At 39.4% G+C, this 16,869-nt stretch overlaps 1 long non-coding RNA gene across 1 annotated transcript in view; it reads left to right on the plus strand.

Moving 5' to 3' along the window:
• Positions 1-2,597: 2,597 nt before the first annotated feature.
• Positions 2,598-16,869, plus strand: part of LOC310685476 — a 37,141-nt gene continuing 22,869 nt past the window's right edge. The window contains exon 1 of the long non-coding RNA XR_014515310.1: positions 2,598-2,670. This is a non-coding gene — a long non-coding RNA (uncharacterized lncRNA). The remainder of the gene's footprint in view (positions 2,671-16,869) is intronic.

Consider the following 16,869-nt stretch of genomic DNA (forward strand, 5'->3'; position numbering starts at 1 on the left):
GTATGTATGAATAAATATTTTTAAGTGTATACATGAATGCTGCTTTTATTTTCAGCTGAACTGAGTCAGTATCACAAAAGCCTGCCATGTTGCAGAGCATAGCCTCTGGGTGACATTTTACATAAGGACCAGATACCAATTTCCTTCTTCCTATAATATGGATCTTGAGATAGGAAGAAGTTAAAAGATACAGGTGCTGTTTATTTTCATTTCTTCTCTTTTAGGCACTGCAAGCCAACTCCCTGACTTTAAAGCCAGAAGCAAAATTAATAATAATAATAATAATAATAATAATAATAATAATAATAATAATATATTATTTATACCCCGCCCATCTGGCTGGGCTTCCCCAGCCACTCTGGGTGGCTTCCAAAGGAATATTAAAATACTGTGATACATCAAACATTAAAAGCTTCCCTAAACAGTGCAGGTCCTGATTTTGAATGTGGCCACAAGTACCTCAAATTTTATTGCTTCACTTCCATCAAAATGTCACAGTTCCTTTTGACATGGTACTGGATCTTGTTGGATCTTGATAAAATTCACAAATCATGGGCTCAGCATGTGAACCCTCACTGAATGTAACACTTTTCGTTTTGTTTATAAACTGAGCGCCTTTACCCTTAAATTCTTACTTTATTTGCAATTAATAAATATATGTCTTACGTTGTTGAAATTGTGAGTCTGGGAGGGATTTAACTGAGAGGAGCCTGCAGTTGGGACTGTCAATGGGAGTTTCTCTTGCTATTCAAAGTACATGTGGCAGGCAGAGTGCGCAACACACACACAAACACACTTTGCAGAAATAGCCATAGAACGCAAATCTCAGTTTCATCTTCTTGCTTGAACTGTTGAGGTGCCGGGATTTCCTCTGCTCCCCTCCCCACACACATACCCCTTCTAGCTCCAATTGCAAGGGCTGTAAGAAACGGTGTCAGAGGTTTTTGCCTGGTTCCAGCCCTCTTGCCATCCAGCAACCCTTTTGCAAGTTTTATTACAAGACTACAATGCCCTCCCACCAGATGTCAAAGAGAAAAATAACTACCAAACATTTAGAAGACATCTAAAGGCAGCCCTGTTTAGGGAAGCTTTTAATGTTTAATAGGTTATTGTATTTTAGTGTTTTGTGTGAAGCCACCCAGAGTGGCTGGGGGGACCCAGCCAGATGGGCAGGGTATAAATAATAATTATTATTGTTGTTGTTGTTGTTGTGAAACAAAGTCCAAATACAGTTTCAGTGAATGGGGGGTTTGCAGATGGACAGATTAATCTATTTAACTAAAGCGTGTTCATATGGTCCATCCCATTTCACAATAATCTGTGGGTTTTTTAAAAAATAAAAAGTTCATATGGAACATTTGTATTTAAGGATGTTCTTACATATGTTTATTATCTCCAGTGTATACATTTCTAAATGTGTGTCATTTTCAACACAATAAAAATCAAGTTTCTTCCTCACAACTCCCAGTATTTCATACAAGACCATATGGTATTGGAGGAGCAGAAACTATATGGCAGCAAAGAGAGTCAGTGAATTCTAAACATCTGGTCACTATTTGGCTTGCACCCTCAAACAAGAGTTGCATATATACTGCATCAAGCTGTGAATCATGAGCCATGCTGATTAATACTTTTCAAATGTCTAACCAATTAATTTGTGAGATTTTTAAACAACATACAAGGTCAATGAACTCTTAAAAGAAAACAAACCTGAGGGCTCAGTAGGGTATGATTCTATTTTATTTTTTAACAACGGCACTCAGAATAGCCTGAATACATACCAAATATCCTTCACTGTAAAAAGAGATCTTTCGTTGTTCATTATTATGAACAACGAAATTGCCATTAGGACAAATATGAGTTTCATACTATTGTTAGACTGGCTCTAAACAAGAATGTTTAAATGAATAAAAACAAGTCAAGCCAATTAAAAAGGTTAAATAAGGCAGATGATCAGATTGAGTCTTATTTTTTTAAAAAAATGAGTAGGACAATTATTAGTAATGAAAGCTTTTAGAGCAGTGTTTATTTGTTTTTTAACACACACAAAATATTCATGAGCAAATTCATTGAGATGTTTAAAAAACATGTATGTTGTTTGGAATTTTGAAATTCTATAACATTAGTTAGAACCATTGACCTTGGCAAATGTTGCAGTTGGGAAAATTGAGAAATACACTTTTCTAGTTTGGGCTGGCCAACCCCATACAATCCAAGCCCAAGTTCACCTCAAAGCACACTTTATAATGGGTTTGAGTCTGGCAACCTACCCTGCCAATCTCCCTATTCCCCAAAACACATGTTACCAACTCACCTTGGGAGTAAACCTCACAGAAGTCAATGGGTCTTCTGAGCAAGCATGCTGTTGACCTACAGCAACACACAGTTGTCAGGTCCTTCTGGACTCCCTAATACATTGCCTGCATCAACTATTCCCTCTAGAAGGTTAATAAAGCATTGTGGCAAGCAATAGGGCGCCTAGGTAAGTGTGTTATTTCACACCTGTGCATAAAATTTGACAAAATTGACTTTTACATACCCAATGGCGTACATTTATCTCTTGCTTAAATGAGTAATGGTCACTCAATGTGTTATAGGGGCATGGAGGATTGGCTGCAGCTGTAGGCTGGTTTGTGGCAAGAGGCCAAAAGGAGCTGTTCCAGGTGACAGGTAAGGCATTGAGTGCAATCCTTAATCCAATACTGGGCTTGACGTGAAATGGTGTATTATCCCAACCTCAAACAGGTGCAATCTCAGGGTACCCTGTTAGAGGGGTCTAAGTTGAAGTCTCTGTCCAGACGCCGTGTAGGGCAGATGGACCATAGAGCTTCCAGCAGAGGCCAGGGTTCTGCCACCTCAGTTGACCTGGATCTTGACATGGTCCATACTCCAGCCATGCTCAAGCTCCAGACCTCCATCAGGAGGCTGATAATGGATATATACTTAGTGCCTAAGCCAGAAGATTGTCTTTTTGAGTTTATTCCACCCACCATTGAGCTCCAGCCCAATGGTTGGTGGAATAAACCATTGAGCTCCAGCCCAATGGTTGCCATTGGTTTGATTTGAATTAATTTTATAATGAATGATTTTAGAGTGTTGTGTTGTACTGTTGTACTGTTTTATTGTTGTTAGCCACCCTGAGCCCCGCTTTGGCTGGGGAGGGCAGGATATAAATAAAAATTATTATTATTATTATTATTATTATTATTATTATTATTATTATTATTACCTTTGCCCATGGGGTTGGGTGAGGGTGTGGTGAGTGAGTTCACAACCTGTAGGCCTTGCACTTAAGATCTTGATGTTATGTTCAACAGTCTTTTCATAGCATGCTTCATGGAAATTCTAGTTTGCTATGTATCCTGGTACAATTAAATGAATTGGGAGACATACAAAATTACAACTCCTGTGAACCCTGTCTTGAAAGGACATGAGAATGTTTCTTCTAAGGATATTCAGGGACATTCAGTTATTATTCATGAGCTAGCTTTACTCACCACCAATTATTTCCTTTTGCAAGGCTATGTTTCACTGGGAATGGGAGATCTTGGAGAGTAAGAAGATGCACACTTTGGTCTTTCCAAGTTTTTTTTGTGGGGAGAGTTTACTCATGAGGATTAAAAGAAAAAGTTTCCCCTTAAAGTCAAGATCCCTCAAGCATCATTCTAAGGCAATGGAATTCCATACTTCTATTACTATTAACTCCCGGGGGGGGGGGTAAAAAGTTTGAGACTTTCATGAATTTATCCTTTTATGACTCATTTGGAAGACAGCACAGGCTAAGAAATCTGAAAATTAAGAAAAAATATGCAAAAGGGGAAGCAGAATTGATTTTATATGGAAAGACAAATTTAAATACAGCCCAAACAGATACAGTGGTGTGAATTCAGACTTGCTTGCTTGCTGACTGACTGACTGACTGACTTACTTACTTATTGTGTGGTGGTTATAATAAATGATGACTTAGAAGACCTAAATATATCCGATTACCAGGAAATGGCATGGCAATTTTCATTCTTCTTTCCTGCTTCAAGCTATTTTTTTGTGAAAGAAATATAGAGTTAAACTTGATGTATTCTTTAAAAAAAGGAAATCCATTGTTGCTATTTTTGTGTCATTGAGTAGCGGAGAGGAAAAATGACATTTGCAAACTGATGCTTACTGAATCTTTCTGGCTTCCCTCCTTATTTTAAATTATGAAAGGTTTCGTTATGGTACTATTTTTATGCTTTTCATCGAGATGTTATTTCCTCTCTTAAATGTTTTCCACCATCAGTTACCACAAGCAGTGCATTAATGAATTCCTATACTGCGCCTTGGGTAGGGTTTCAGGTATGGATTTGATTATAATATTCATCCTGAAATACTACTGCCCAGTGGGTGGAATGGTTATTATTTTAATAGAATATATACTTAAAAACGAAGGAAAACCATTTCAGAAAAGCTGCATTTATCAGGTTTAATAGCCGGAGGTAGGTGACACCACACAGGTCACATAAACATTCCACATGTCAAGAATTGACTTTAAATGAAAGATCTCACACTGCAGTGCTCATTTTTATTTGTTTTCCTGAAGCTGTTTATAGTGAAGACTGCACATTTTTTTGTGTAACCGTAAGTAGTAGTATTCAATCAAGAGACTCATTATGCTTTACTGTTCTTGTGAAAAGAGGTATTTGGGTGTTTAAGAGGTGATGAAGGATAAAACAAATATAGGAACAGTTAGATTTAGTTACACCTGAAGTTTTTCAGTAGCATATTTAATGTCACAGTTATTACCAATACTATCACATCAATAATAATGACATTTGTGAAGGAGTGTTCAGTGCCTTCAGTTTGTCATGTATATTTAGATCCACAAGCCATGCTTTGTAAACGGCTAAAGCTATCAGGTGCAAATATAGAAATGGTAGTATTTTATTATTGGTAATTACATTAATATTGACACTTGCTTCTGTGCAGGGGCAGTGCTGTTCAATAAGAGGCCACCTCCCCCCACCCTTTTTAAAAGTCAAGTTCCACAGCATTATTGCACCTCATATTCACAAGTATTTACAGATGGATTATCTCAGGTTGTTTGTCTATTGTTCAAACAGCCCTCTGACATCAAATTCATAAATCTGGTGTTCAGTAAATAGAACAAAATCAATGTCCCTGTGTTTCCTGGCTCAGGACCAATGAGAACATGACAAGGCTGTTAACCTTGTTGACACATTTGAAACAATAAAATTTCTGAGAACTGCTATAATGATAATATCTGTTAATTGCTCTCTGTTGTCTGATCTGGGTATATCAGCAGTTGCTGACAGGGATGAAATGGGAACATGACAAAACAGCTCATTAGCTAACCATAAAATATGATATATATGTATCCCCCCCCCCAAAAAAAAACACCTTTGGTCAGCCTTTGGCCATTATTTGTATTCATACTTTTTTTTTTTAGAATGAGACATTGATTTACAATATAAAATGTGCAAGACTTTTTTTTGATAACATCCATACAATATTTTCTAGAGAGCTGGAAGAAACCCAATGTTTCGTTATCGCCTTTACCACTGGCAAGTGGTACAGATGTGCAGCTGGCTTGAGGGATCAACAAATTAATAGTTTTTGTGGCTGTTTTTTCTAAAGAATGCTCTGACCTGTGTTGTTCTTGAGTCCTGACTTTTTTGGCATTATCTCTAAGGGGGGACAAAGCGTCGTCAGCAACCTCGAAACAGACTTATGGTTTCATTTCTAAACTCACGAACAGCTTGTTATCTGAATTAGAAAGGCTGATACTTTCTACAAATGTCAGACAGTCAGTAAAAACTTATAGAGAAAGTTTTAGATACTGTAGTAAAAAGTCATAGAGTCAGCTTTAAAAAGTAAGGAAATAATACGGGGTGTGTGTGTGTGTGTGTGTGTGTGTGTGTGTGTATTTTTCTCAGACAGCCTCTTGTGGATTTAGCTCAAGATGTCCTCGACCTGAGTATTCAACAAACTATCAGATATATAGCAAACAGTATTACTTGGCTCTTTCAGCATTTCTTAAAGCATTCTGTGTGACAAATTTTCCCCTCTGGCAAAAAGGGGAAACATTTTCCATAGTCTCTCTTTCCCTTAACATGACATAGCATGACTCCAATTGCTTTATGCCATGGTTGATAGAAGCAGGGAAAATCTCTATTCGGTATAAGAACACTAGCTTGTCAAATATAGAAGATCCCATTTTGCATGTTGTAAATTAATTAGCTTTACCAAGCTAAGAAAACAAAGCACTTTTTATTTTTAAAATATCATTTAAAATTCACACATCATTTCCGCAGCAGGATGCTCAGTTTATTATTTTTAAATGGCCATGTTGTTAGCATTTTCTGCTTGTGCATAATGATGTTAGGAAAAAAATGGCTTTTATTAAATTAAAACTCTCTTTCATATAACAAAATAATATTAGTTCTTCAAAATCTGTTGGCTTCTTATAGCGGTTTTCTTTGTAGTGTTTGGCATAAATATTTGAATACATTTTGTCAGTGGCAAATTTTCATTTGTCCCATGTTTTAAGAGTCGTGGAGCTAATTTTTAGCTCCGCATGCAGAACACCCTTTGTGGAATTTTTTCTGTACCTTCCAGACCTAACAGCCATTGACAAACACAAATGTTTTAGTATTAGTTTGTAAAAAAAATAAAAATATAATAATAAATAAATAATATCAATAAGGGCCAGTTGAGAACTTATTTACACAATAATTAAAGTAGGGAGGATTTGCATTAAGCAAAGGTTGGAAGAGTTTGGGCAAACAGAGCAGTGGCCATGTCATTGCTGTGCCTCAGCAAGACATGTAGCATGATCTTATGCATATTTGCTCTAAAGTAACTTGAGTTCAGTGGGACTTACTTCCTTGTAAGTGTGCCAAGGTTTGCAGCCTAATCTTGATTCATAAATTCAGCAGGAGATGACACTGAAATAGTCTGGTGGAGAAATGTAATGAGATCCTCCTGTCTACACAGCTTTTGTCCTGTGGCATGGAGTCCACCACATGTTTGCACAGTGGCCTGGTTAATATATTTCATTCCATCCATTTTGAGGCAAAGTCTGATAAAGCAGGAACTAATATGGAAGTCCTTGTGTGGGTTGGAATTTATCTGTGTGGTGGAAAGGAGAGGGGAAGGCCTACAGTTCAGTGGTAGAGTGCATTGCATGCTGAAGGTCCCAGGTTCAATTTCCAATAGCTCTATATAAGGCTGGGCGAGATCTGTCTCTGAAAATCTGAAGAGCCACTGCCAATCAGTGTAGGCAATACAGTGGTACCTTGGGTTACATACGCTTCAGGTTACACACTCTGCTAGCCCAGAAATAGTGCTTCAGGTTAAGAACTTTGCTTCAGGATAAGAACAGAAATTGGGCTCCGGCAGCACGGCGGCAGCAGGAGGCCCCATTAGCTAAAGTGGTGCTTCAGGTTAATAACAGTTTCAGGTTAAGAACAGACCTCTGGAACGAATTAAGTACTTAACCCGAGGTACCACTGTACTGAGCTAGATGGACCAGTGGCCTGACTCATCAAAAAGCAGTTTCCTATGCTCCTGTGAAAGGATAATACTGCCCTTCCTCCAGGCTATTTCATTGATACCCCTGGCTGAATATATAAAATGCAGCTTAGTAAATGGAAGTTATACCCTGACTGGCAAGTTAAAAGTGAGCTTATTTTACCATGTCGGTTTCATACAATGAATACAGTTGATGAAATGCAGTCACTTCAGTGGCACCTCCAGGTTTTGAGAGATCCTTGAGTAAGGTGTCCAGAAAGGGCCTTCCTCCCAGGCCTAAGGCACTGGGCTCTGAACAGTTGGCAGGAGTGGCAGATCAGCTCTGCCCACCATGTGCCACCATTACGCTCTGGGAAGAGGAAGCCTCAGCCTCAACGGAGATGGCTGACTGAAAAGGCACCCAAATCAGTGCTGCCTCTCTTGAGGCTGCGACTCTCCATCATGAAAGAGGGAGATTCAGCAGCTGTGAATAAACCTCCTTCATTGAAAGTGGAGTTGGCTGGTGCACAGCCATGGTGTCTCCCTCTCTTCGCTGTGTGAATCCATTTTGTGTGAGGAGGACATCCCATCTCACTTCATTTATCCATTTGATATGTGTAAAACAAAACAGTCAAGAATGTGAATAGTCCTGTCATTAACTAGTTTATCAGAAAGCTAATATTATGCATCTGTTTTTGTTATAGTTGGCTATTAGGAATGCTAATATAAACACCACAATATAATGACAGATTAAGTCACACTATGCCAAGCTTCCTTCCAGATTTTTAACTTGATAGAGATCTGCTGGCGGTTCATTTTATGTCATTCTAGATTGCCAGAACATGTTGGAATCTCAAATAATACAATGTCGGTAAACAAGCACGCATTATGAAAATTGAGGAAATAATGTCAGAAAGATGCTTGGCAGAAGTGTCTAATCCCTCTCCAGCATACTTCTGCCATGAAAGCTTTCAGTGGAAAGAAAAGGTCCTCCTGCTCAACCATCATTTTCTTTTCAAGGGAAACATCCATATTTATTCATTTGGCCATAAAACTTTTATGAAAAATGTTTGGTTTCATTTCCCCACTCGACAACTTAGTCTGTTGCTGGCTACTGGTTGCAGCTGGCAAGACTGTAATGAGTTTCCCCAACACCTTTTTTATCTTCCTGTTTGTGACAGATCTGATGCTACATCACATTGGTATCACTTAGCATTGCCCAAACTGCAACAAGTTTGACAAGCAGCCACCAGTGCACCAGCCAATCTTTTAGCCACTCGGGAGACACTTTTCAGGTGCAAACATATTCCACTAAGTACTGTTACAGACTTCTAGACTAAGCTCAGGTTCCATGTGGTTAGCAGAAGCATACCTTCTCTTCTCCTCACTACATGTGATAATGTTTGGAGAAACTAAATCCCAGGCCAGGCAGGCAACACAACTACTTCCAACAGCTGCTTCAACATTCTTTATTAAAGAACTGTACTTGTTTGCAGAGCCAACATTGGCAGTTGCCATTGTGGCTACCTGCTAAGGCCCACATTACCAAGAACCTGCAGTAACCAGCCCTACTGTTCATCTGCATTACTTTTGCCGCCTGCTGCCTCTGTCCTCCAGCAGTAGTTGGTGGGGCAGTGTCAAGTGACACTACTTACCTGGCTTCCTGACACCGAGGTTGCTCCCAGTGACCAAGATGGGTGGAAGAAAGTTGGCAAGGAGATTGGCACAGTGCAGGTGCCCCGGTGCCCTACTGCTGCACCTGCCATGCACTGACTGGGGTCCTCCCTCTCTCACACAGGGGTGCTGTGCATCCAGAAGCCTGCAGAGCAGCTCAGCTTTTGTTCCACCAGCTCAGCTAGAAGATCTAAGAGGAACCATTTTCCTGCTTCCCAGTGGACACCAGATAGCTCTGAAAAAGTATTCCCATTTTACAGGCAATTAAATTGAGTATACAGACACAGCCCAGTTGCTATTTGAACTAAATAAAGCCATTTCATGTACTGAGTTCACTCTTTTCACCACCACCCCCTTTTTAAAAACCCCACATAGGGGTCATATATTAATAAACCCCACAGTCATAAATTAATTTCACTGATCTTTCTCTCTCCCTATAACCTTTCCGTGAACTCTACACTGAATTCTAGGCAATGCATGAAATGCAAAACGGTGCATGCAATTCAAGCCACTTATTAAGAACTTGCCAGCTTCACCAGAGGTATTCCTTTCTCTCCCTCTCCCTCTTTGTTCTACAACACAAAGTATGAATCTCAGACTCCGTTCTCCTGTTACCTTAATTGTGATCACTGCAATTTAGGTAATCTTTGAAGTGGGACTCCCTAATCTTCCCCACAATGAGATTTGTGAGTTTCAGGCAACCTCTGAAATTTACAGAACCCCCCAAGGGTGAGTTCTTAAAGAGCCCCACTTGAAACATTGTTTTAACTGTGGGGAATTTAAAGTACAAGGCATGTGTGTTTCTGCAAGCCAAACTATTTAAGCAATTTATAAATGGACTCTCCAGTCTATGCTGTGCTGAATAATCTTAACAAGAATTATAATAGGAATAATGATTTCTAGTGCGGCGCAAGTGGGAAGCAATAGCACTGTTTTTTCCATTTGAAGTTTAACAGCTACATAAAATTCAACAAATTCTCTGAACATCTGCCTGCCATCAGTTAAGTAACAACTGAAGCATCTACCTGATAAAACAGAACAGTGTGATACTTCTGATAGAACTGCACTCCTATTCAACAGCTTGGTTGGTTTCCTTGGAGGGGATAGCTTCATTATTGCTTCTTCTTTAAGTCTTCATTACATAGTTTCCTTTTTAATCATCTAGTTCTCTGTCAAACTCTTCTCATTTGGACAAGCTCTGAAAACACATCCAACTCCTAATAGATTAATAAGAAGTCCCTTGTTCAAAACCATCCAGACACGAGGGGTACAAGATAGCTACATTTGCTAGTATTCTTTGCTATCATTTGAGCTTTTTTTGTTGCTAGTTTGAAGTTACTTTGGAACTATTCTTAGATATATTCTAACTGTAATAAGAGAAGTATGGCTGCCATTTCGAATATGCTGTGTGCAAAGAACATGACTCAATAGAAGGTGTCCCATTAGCTTAAATGGAACTGCTGTGTGAAGTATCTACCACCATTTGCCTGATGTCAAATTATATTCTTTGGTCCCTTGGCAGACCAAGGAATATAGGCAAGAGCAGAATAAATGGCAAATAGTGAATTAGTCATCATGGTATTTTATACATACTGCAAGGTGAGGTCATATTTCTCTGTGTGCAGAGAACAATCAAGCAGTTTATGCTCCTGCATAAACTATGAATCCTTACTGCATTTGAGATCATGCTGATTCCCTCACACAGTGTGCATGATTTATTTTAAATAAACTTTAATGACTGCAATCTGTGAAATAATAATATTTCATCAATATCTGCTGGAAGGAATAAGGCGGGCTTTGTGAAAATATAATCGAAACACAATATTATTCACTATTCACTCATGTTGAAATGTACAGGTATTCTGTATTGATTTAAATGTGAAGGGATTAATGTTAGTATCCACAAATGAGTTGAAAAATGAATAAAAGCATTTTGGCAAGAAGTTTTTAGCCCATAACAAAGCAACATCTTTCATTAAACAAAAGGATTTAGTCCACTTTACATGCTACTAGAGCATGAATAAAAATATTTTCAAAGCTATGCAAATTGATGCTGAATATGTCTGGCTTATTTCACATTGAAATGTATTTAAAATATTTGTACATTACCATTCACACAAAAGATTTGATATCAATGATATGTATTTAGGGATGAGCAAGTTTCCCACATTCCTTTCATTTATCATTCCATGGAGTTATTCTTCCCTCAGTTCTGCTCCACCTAATTCTGGATTAACTATGAGAATGTTCAAAAACCATTCATGAATTTTATCATAGCTCTAGCATTTTATCTTGCATTGATAACATGTTGCTCGTCCCATCTTAGCAGCCTCCTGACTCCTTCCCAGCCCATAAACAAAGAGACTATAGGACTGGAGGAGGCTAGAAAGAGGCTGTGGTGCAGCTTCCAGGTATCTGTGAAAGGTCACAACTGTGGGAAGTGGAGCTTATAAGAGAGAGGGAGAAGATGTTGGCGGGAGGTTGCCACTGAGTGGTTGGAACACGGATGGCTACTTTGCTGGAGTTGACTGCCCTTGTTGTCCTTGAGAGCTACTAGGCCAGGGTTTGTAAATGTCAGGTGCAGATGCCAAGTACATTGATCCAGGCCTGTCTGTCAGGCCCACAGGACTCTCTGTGACCTCTTCCCCAGGCCTCATCCCCTTTTCCTAAACTATACCAGCCTGGCTCTATATCAGCTTCGATTGGTTTTGCTGACCTGGAATGTGCCCTTGAACTTGTCAGGTCTGATGGCGTTTCTAAGGTACGGAAGGTACAGAAACCATGACTAGCTTATAGAATCTAACAGGAGTTTTCTCCTGTGTTCTGTGTGGCTGGAAAGTTCTCAAGGGAGCAGAAATGCAGCTGGGATGAGCTCAGTGCATTACAAACTGCCTTTGGACTGTCTATAATTACAGGCTGAAGGGGTCTCATGTTATTCTCTCTTCTCTTTCTTTCCTTTCTTTGTACTGTTTTTACTTGCTCTGTGTACATAGTACGCTTAAGTTTTATTTGAGAACTACCGGTATATTTTGCTGCAACTGGATTTTAAAGAGTTTTTAGTTCCAGGCATCTGGAATTGCTCCACCAAGCTTATTTTTGCCTTAGTAAAACTTTTACTAATGAAGTTTACAGAGTCTGAATCTTTCTGGAACCACGTGTCATTTTGGAAAGCGTGTTCTCCCTAGCAGAGAGCACGTGTTGCAGTTGGGGAAAACAAGCCACCTTGTTGTTGCTGGGCAGATTTTGGAAAAACCCAAGCCATTAAGTGGTTAACTGGGTTGCTGGGGATTTTTTATCGTTGCCATTTTTCGGAGGAGGAGCCAGAGATTTTAAATACAGGACGCCCAACACTGGGCATCCTCTTGGCTGTTTTGCACCGGATCACCCGCCCACCCTCCCTTTAATAGGGGGGGGGGGTGTTGATTGCTTGACCTTGCTATGCCTGTCATGGGGTCGTCTGCTTTGGAGCAGGGGCTTGGTAGGAATTTTGCCATCTGGCTGATTGGCTGGTGCCATTTGGTTTTTGCCTACTGCGTAGCAAATCGTCACAACTTGTAAGGTTGGCGGTTAGGCATTGGTTAAAATTGGTTGGTGGAGGGGTAAGTGCCTACCGCTCCAATGGTGGTGCGGAAAGGGAATTCCGTTAAAGGAATCCAGGGGCTTGCCATTCTTTTCGTCCTGTCCCTGGCATCGGACTTGGGCCGTGCAAGCCCCACAGGAACATGAAGGTGAGGAGTGAGGGACTGATGCCCAGCTTCATTTTCTCACCCAATACTTGTTTCCCACGCTGGCTTCCGTTGGAGTACGGAAGTCAGTTCTGTCCCTGGGGCAAGGACAGATAGTCATAACCAATGCCTAAGCAACCACTCACATTTTTTGTATTTTGAATAAAGTTGTGGCCAAAATCAGGCCAAAAACCTTAAACAAAAATTGATGTGTGATGTGTGCATTTTTGGGGGGGTGGCTTTGGGGACTCAACACGCAACTATCTACTCTACTACCAATCAAGCAGGCATGCCTCGTGTCACTTGGGGAACCAACCCTGACGGAACTTTGCTAGTACATCTTGGTTGCCTGGATGAAAGGTCAAGGTGTGGGAGTGTAGAAAAATCTGTTTTTTTGCATGGCCAGAGTGCAAAGGTAAACCACTCAGACAGTTGCTTCCAATCAGTGTTGGTAGTGCTGAACAAAGATGGGCCAATAATCTGAATTGTAATAGGGCACTTTACTCTGTTCCTAGGGCTTCCTGGAACAGTTTTGAACAGCTGAGAACAGCTTGGTGTAAAATGACCACCTCTTCTTTGCTCTGACTCTTTTGTAGATGAGAAAAAGCAGTCAAGTTATGCAAGAAGAAAGAAAATGCAGCCACGTATGACAAAGAAAGATAATACTTCAGAGTGCTTTGCAGCAATTTAGAAGCCCAGAACCATAGCTGGAAACAATTACTGTAGACCCTGCAAAATAAGGAGAAGTCACCATAATATGTGGCAGAGCAGAACTGCCAAGCTAATAATAAAACCTGCAAAACCCACCTTTTAAAAAATGACAGCAATGGTAAACAGATTTTAAATCTTCTTTAAATAATGTATGTGAGCAAACTATAGCGTTATTACAGCTGGCTGCTCAGCATAAATTAATTTGCTTTTCATCTGAGCAGATAAAGAAAAGTTTTGTTGTGCTCTGAATTTTTAAAAGGCTTCTTCAAGCTGACAAAGAAAGATGCCTTTTTGACAGTGAAAATGACTTAAAATACTAGTGATAGCTCCAGAGTTATTACTAGAGGATTTTTAATTTGTTCTCTTCATAAATGTTTCATGGCTGACTTTAATTTCATTTTGTCTGAATCCATATGGAGACAGGCTGAGTTTCAAAAACTTCCATTTCTGAGAAGAAAATTAAAAAAAGGAAACTGTTTGCCTCTGCAACTTGAATCAGCTTGTTTTAGACTTTCAAAATTAAGTAAATTGTATTTTAAATATTTTAGATTTGCATTTTGTATTGTTGACATAGAACTTGGCATCAGGCCATGTAAAATGCATGCTGCAATAATCATTGCTTTTGAGTTTGCCTAAAGGAAATTAGCACATCCAAAATCCAATTTAATGCTCTGATATCATTTAAATTATTTAACAGGCCCATAAAGAAAACTGTTCATATGGAGAATGGAAGGATGAAGCTTTCAATCATTCTTTATTCCCAAGATATTAATATGTTGTAGTGAACTGTTAAAAGAGGAAAAGTTATTTCCTGTTATTTGAATAAGTTCTAAACTAAACAAAAGCACCAAACTGAAGGTAAACAATTAGTATTAAAAAGCAGGCTTTGCACAATATACAAGTTACCTATTTTATGCAGACCGATAATAGAGCATTTAAATTCATGTGTCCTGCTATGGCAAAGCAATCTTTATGTGATAATATGTTTGCATATTCAGATTATCCTTTTCAGCCAATTCATATGAAAGAGTGTTGTGGGAGTGGGGGTGACATATACAGATTTCACATTACTGTATGCTGTACAGCACACATTTCCAGATAAGACTTGTTTTTCTGGCCCATACTAAAGATTAAGTTAGTTTCGCAAACTGTCTAGTGTGTTGCCAGCCGCATACGTCTTCAAGACATGGTGATGGCAGTGTTCCCTTGTTGTTTGTCCCCAGTGCCAAGTAATCAGAAATGTACTTCTTTTGAGAATCCATTTTCTCTATCATGGAGGGTGGGGAATAATAATGATAGTAGTGGTAGTAGTAGTAGTAATTTACAGACTTTCCTTCTCTTTTAAAGCTATCTAAGCTAACAGCCGCTTTAGCTATGGTGGCAATTTGTGCATCATGAAACGCATCAACAAAAAATAATGCAGATTTTATGCAGCTGATTTATATACAGTGGTACCTCTGATTAAGAACTTAATTTGTTCCGGAGGTCTGTTCTTAACCTGAAACCGTTCTTAACCTGAGGTACGACCTTAGCTAATGGGGCCTGCCGCCGCAGTGCCACCGCATGATTACTGTTCTCATCCTGAGGTAAAGTTCTTAACTCGAGGTACTACTTCCGGGTTAGTGGAGTCTGTAACCTGAAGCCTTTGTAACCCATGGTACCACTGTACATGGGTGCACTATAATTGATATAGGAATCTACATCTTGATATAGAGATGCAATACATCTTACCATAGTGGACAAGATTATGACCAGGTGACGTGTGTGCCTGCTGTAAAGATGGGTGTGTGTGTGTGTGTGAGAACTGTAAGGGGTTTCGAGGTAATTCCTATCGCTTCTTAACAGTTATTGATCTTTAAACCAGACCTATACCAGACAGACTTTCAAACTGAGGATTTCTCCTAATAGAGGATGATCCTCTACAAAGTTGGACCACCCTAGTCCATCCTAGCTATAGCATGCACTGTGAGAAGGAGGGGAGGCATGCTAATCATAACCCCCGCCTTCTTTTTGCTACTATTAAGTGCATAACTTGATTTCCTGGCTGCCTCCACAAAACTACCCATTCATCTCTGTGCTGACTAGTGCAGTAAGGCAATGGGGCATAGTACGAATAGCAAGCCCTCAGACAAAGTTAAAAGCCAAACCAATTTTATCTTTTCCTACATGTTTTTAAGGCAACAATTTAAACACTTGTTGTAAAGTTGTTCTCTCTTTCTTTTGGGGGGAGGGGGAGGACTTATTTTTAAACAGTTTGATGTAAAAGCAAAGGAAAATAACATAGGAAAGTGTATCCAGATGGGCCTAGTCTAGATGATGTCCCCATTCAAGACAATACATCACAGGAAAACAGTTTCAATGTAAAACAGCCCTCTCAGTGTTCAGCTTCAAGTATTGCTGGTGTCTGGATTAGCTGCAGCCCTCTAGTCCCTTCTGATTTTGCGACTCTTCTATTTTTAACAGGACTCCAACCTCTTTTTGACAGCTTTACTTATATACATTATTTCCACTCCCGCTCTCAACCTCTTGGCCTCTTAGGTTAAATTAGACTCCCTTGGTTCTATTTGAGTTTATATTTTCCTTAATTTATTTGGTTTCTTTTATTCTTTGTGTTTTATTTTCACCTTAGCAATCAAATTCCTGAGCAACCTCTTGATCAACCTGTGACTTTTTGAACCTCCTGGTCAGAGCAGCTTCTGAAATGAAAAGCAACAATTTTACAACAAAGAACAGATCATAAAGTGGTGGCCAATTATGTTCTTTCGCAGTCGTAAAATACCTTGAAATGATTAATTACATAAGTTATCAGTTTTTATGAAGCACTTTCTTGCAATTGTCCTGAAACTACTGAAAATCTGTTTTATTGGGTAACTCAGAGTTTGGTGTAAATGGCCAGAATCCAAAGAGCTATTTTATGAGTGTGCTCAAGGACATTTTTGTACTCAGTAGAAATCTGTAGACTTTTCCGCTTTGAATAACAAACTCCTGTGCCACAATACAAAATGCTTTGGACAGGCCCACTATAAAAGTTGCATAGGAGGCTTCTCTTTACGAAAAAAAATCCAGCACCACTTTGGGCATGAAAGAAGTGAATGTTTGTTTGCTTCTAGGCCCATGATTGATGGCTAGTAGTCACAATGGCTATTTTTTTTACCATCATTGTCAGAGACAGCATGCTTCTGAGTAACAAGAAACCACAGGAAGGCAGCGTGTTCTTGCACTGTCTTGCTTGCAGGCTTCCCATCAACATCTG

This window comes from Podarcis tiliguerta (assembly GCF_965153285.1).
Source record: "Podarcis tiliguerta genome assembly, chromosome: 9".
Taxonomy (NCBI): Eukaryota; Metazoa; Chordata; class Lepidosauria; order Squamata; family Lacertidae; genus Podarcis; species Podarcis tiliguerta.